General features: G+C 37.0%; 1 non-coding gene across 1 annotated transcript; it reads left to right on the top strand.

Moving 5' to 3' along the window:
* Window positions 1–3,491: 3,491 nt before the first annotated feature.
* On the top strand, window positions 3,492–3,598 carry LOC137769733 (U6 spliceosomal RNA). Its single transcript, XR_011075050.1, has one exon. It is a non-coding gene; the product is annotated as a U6 spliceosomal RNA (small nuclear RNA).
* The last annotated feature ends 807 nt before the right edge of the window (window positions 3,599–4,405 follow it).

Genomic DNA, 4,405 nt, shown 5'->3' with positions numbered 1-4,405 from the left:
AGGATAGTAATGTTTACAACCCACTATATGATTTGTTGTAAGAATCAAATGAGTTATAGATGCAAAAGTACTACCCAAATCTTTATTATTTTTAACAATGCTAAGCATGAGCATATTAGATGATGGAAGAAATAGAGGACATATGTTTGCACAAGAGTATTATAGATTTTGATCACCTTTCTTTAGTATTTAATCATGTGTTCATCTTTGAAAAATGGGATAACTACTTATCTTATAACTATGTTAATCAATGGATCCTGAGTTATCTCTAAGGTGCTGTGTACATGGTAGTTAAGAATACATTTAAGCCAGACTTGCCTGGGTTCAAATCGAAACTCTACATTTACTAGCTGTGCAACCCTAAGCAATATTCTAATCTTCACAGTGTCCTCACCTATAAAATGAGGATAATACTGGTATCTATCTTACAGGGTTGTTATAAGGATTAAATGAGGCAATAGAACGAAAGCACTTAGAATTCATGTCTATCATATAAAATATACTATATAAGTTTTTGCTGTAATTAGGAATTGTAACATAGACGAGTGACATTACTGTTTTTCTAAATTACCCCATACTTATAATCATGACTTTCAAAGGCATCATTTTTCAAATCCTTTAAGCAAATTAGTATCACACACATACTACTAAGCACTATGCTAGGAACTGTACTGTAACAGTAACAGCAACAACAACAAAAATTATGTGATATTCTCCCAGCCCTTAAGGGGATTATAGTCCAATTGGGATCAGGGAAGGAGAAGGTAAAAAATTATTGAATACCAGAATAAATTATTTGGGTACTAAAATAAGAAATCAGTATCTGTTCCAAGGGTGCAGTAGAAGGTCATTATGGATTCTTGATAATAACATGATGAGAATGGTGTTTGAAGAATACAATGCTCAAAGAACTGAAGATTTTTCTCCCATATTCCCAGACTGAGTCAGTGGCAACATCATGTACCTGGGCACCCAGCCAGAATATTGGGAGTCCAGTCAATCTTCAAATCCTGTGAGTGTGAGAGCCTAAAGATCTTTGCAGGGCGCTTTCTACACGGAAGGCAGTGCCCTCTCTTCTGTAAACTAGGAGCATGGCCCTCCGTGTCCCCATCACCATGCACCCCACCACCCCACCAAACTATATCATCTCTTATCTGGGCTATTGCAATTGCCTCCTAGTCTCCCTGCTGCTTTGGAACTCCTCAGATCAAACTAATTGTAAAATGCATATCTGACCATTCACTCACTCATTCTCAAATGTTTATTTCGTGCTTACTCTATACAAACTATTGTTGAGCAAAAAGTAGACTGTCTCCAAACATCATGAAGACATCATGGTGACAGACAATAACCAAACGATCCTCACAAACTAATGTTGAGTTTAAAGTAATGTTGAACATAACTTTCTAAGCCTCAGTATCCCTATATTTGAACAGGAGTAACCAAACCTACCTCACAATATATATATATATATATATATTTTTTTTTTATTTATGGCTGTGTTGGGTCTTCGTTTCTGTGCGAGGGCTTTCTCTAGTTGTGGCAAGCGGGGGCCACTCTTCATCGCGGTGCGCGGGCCTCTCACTATCGCGGCCTCTCTTGTTGTGGAGCACAGGCTCCAGACGCTCAGGCTCAGTAATTGCAGCTCACGGGCCCAGTTGCTCTGCGGCATGTGGGATCTTTCCAGACCAGGGCACGAACCCGTGTCTCCTGCATCGGCAGGCAGACTCTCAACCACTGCGCCACCAGGGAAGCCCCACAATATTTTTATGAAAATAAAATAACTATTACGAAAGGACCACAGAGTAGATGCTTGATAAACATTTACTTTGTTTTTGAAATCAAATGGCAGCAACTGGCCCAGAAGATGGAGCTAGAGATAGGGATCAGGAAGTCACTGGCAGAGGGTAATCAGAGAAAAAGCCATGAGGGTGAATGAATGCGCCAAGAGAAAGAGAGCTAGTCAGAGAAAGCTCAAGCGCCAGTTCAGAGAGTGGTAGGAGGAAGAGGAACCATGGGAAGGAGACTAAGAATTCGTAAGAGAGGGAGCAGAAAAACCAGGGTCTATTGTCATTAAATATTAAATGACTTTGTGGGAAAGATTTACAAATTGTCTTGCATTTGTTTTATTTTCAGAAGTACCTGCTTTACCAGGTTATTTAGAAATAACTACCAAGTTACAATATGAAGGACAAAGACGTAAACATCTTCAGTTATATCAAGAAAATGATCAACCCTTAGCTGGTCTACCAAGCAGTCAACTTTTATTCAACTCAAACAAGTGGGGGAGGAGACCAGTCTAAACTAAGGAAAACTGCGAATTATATTCTTCAAATAAATGTAATTTTGTTCTTTCATATCTATACGATGAGATTCTCTTAGACCAAAAAGAGCATTGGCAAGTAGATACTTTTACAGACTTGCTTTCATAAATAAGAAAAATTACTTTAGTAATATATAAAGAATATGTAAATAGATGATATCAGACTACATGCTTGAAAAATGTGTTCTCTCAAGTAGGTTAATTATATCCTTGCAATCTTTTATACTATTTTTTGCTTACTGAATCCACTTAACATAAATAGGTCGAAGACATCTTTATCTTAACCCCGTGTCAACTACCAAAAATTCCAAATTGGCAGTCCAGAGTAATGAGCTTTTACCATACATAGTGCTCAAGCTATCGTAAGAATATTCTTCTCTTTGAAAATCCAGCTATATTTAAGCTATTTCTTTCTAGATCAAAATTTCAAAGGCTAACTGATCTTCTTGAACCAAATAAATGTATTTAATTTCATTAATGTTTTCTCTTACAAGAATACAGTTTCTGTGCTAAGAGAAGCCCTACCTCCCACCACTGCAGGGCACACCTGGAGCATTACATTCAGTTTTGAGCATCACATTTTAGGACAAACTCCATTAAAATGAAGCACACTTCAAAGAGAATGAGACTTGGAACCATTTCATATGAGAGATAATTGAAAAAACTCGGGGCCTTGGTCTGGAGAACAGATGACATGGAGAAACAGAGATAATAATACCTCTTTCCAACTATCTGAAAAGCTAGGTGCATAAAAGACACTGACCTTGCTATTTTCTTCAGCTTCAGAGCACTGATCTTCAAACTTATGTGTGCAGGGGGAGCTTATGAAAGCATATGAAAGCAGGGATCAGAGCTCCATAGCCACCAGCTGCCATTCAAATGGCCCTGGGTGGAGGAGAATCAAGAAACTACATTTCCACAAGAACCACAGGTGACTTTGATGCAGGTGGTCTACAGAGCACACTTTGTGAAACACTGCTTTGTAGGGTGAACAAGAATCAGTGGGCCAATATCACAAGGAGACAGATTGCAGCTCAATATACAAAAAAGACCTTCCTAAGGATTACAGCTTCTCTGAAATGAAAAGACTTGTCTCATATGGTTGTACATTCCCATCACTGGTGGGTTCCAACCAGATCCTGGGTGACCGTGGTAAAGATGTCACAGAGTGCTTGCTTCGACAGCACATATACAAAAATTGGAACAATACAGAGAAGATTAGCATGGCCCCTGCACAAGGATGACACGCAAATTCGTGAAGAGTTCCATATTTTTAATCTGGGACTAGCCTGTTCATACGTGAGGAAGAAGGCCAATGATATTCTAGATTACAACCCTTCCTTTCATTATTAGTAGACAAATTAACTAGTGTTATTTTAAAAAAAAAATTTGAAAAGAATGTTTTCTTTTCTACTCTGCACCTCTCACATACTCTGTATCTAACATTTAGCCACAGATGCAGACATTCTGTGGGCTACATTTATACTTCTGTATCAAAATGCTAAGCAAAGCGAGTTACATCAAGCTCTCAGCTCACATGTTTTAAAGGAAATAATGTTCTCAAGACATAGTCAGATTTACAATTAACATTATAGTTTACTAAGATCCTATAATACATACCATATTCTAAAACAAAATTTCAAGAAATGTATGGAAAAGTAAAACTACTAATAAATTTATTCATGATAAACTAAGACATGAAAAAATTTAGCAATATGAATTCAGTTATCCCAAAAAAAGGCATGTAGAACACTGAATCTAGATATGTTTTTAAAGTGGCTCTTGAGCATTTGCCCCATATTTATGCAAACATATAAGCTTTTAAAGTAAATACCAAACATTTCAGTCAAATATTACTTAATGATTTTAACCTCCCCTCTATCTAGTTATTTGAAGATATTTCCTAGTGCCTTCTACTACCAAAAAAAAAAATTGTTAATCTTTTTTTTTTTTTTTTACTTAAAAACTCTTGATAAATGCTTTTGGCTCTTAAAGGACAGTTATCATGAAAACATTTCGTTTCCTACACTGTATACTGCCATGATGATCTATTCCTGTTTCTGTATTAAAGAGGCTGCTAAA

Source organism: Eschrichtius robustus, chromosome 9 (assembly GCF_028021215.1).
Source record: "Eschrichtius robustus isolate mEscRob2 chromosome 9, mEscRob2.pri, whole genome shotgun sequence".
Lineage (NCBI taxonomy): Eukaryota > Metazoa > Chordata > Mammalia > Artiodactyla > Eschrichtiidae > Eschrichtius > Eschrichtius robustus.
Note: the sequence above shows the minus strand (reverse complement) of the source record. Positions and strands in the feature narration are given on the sequence as shown.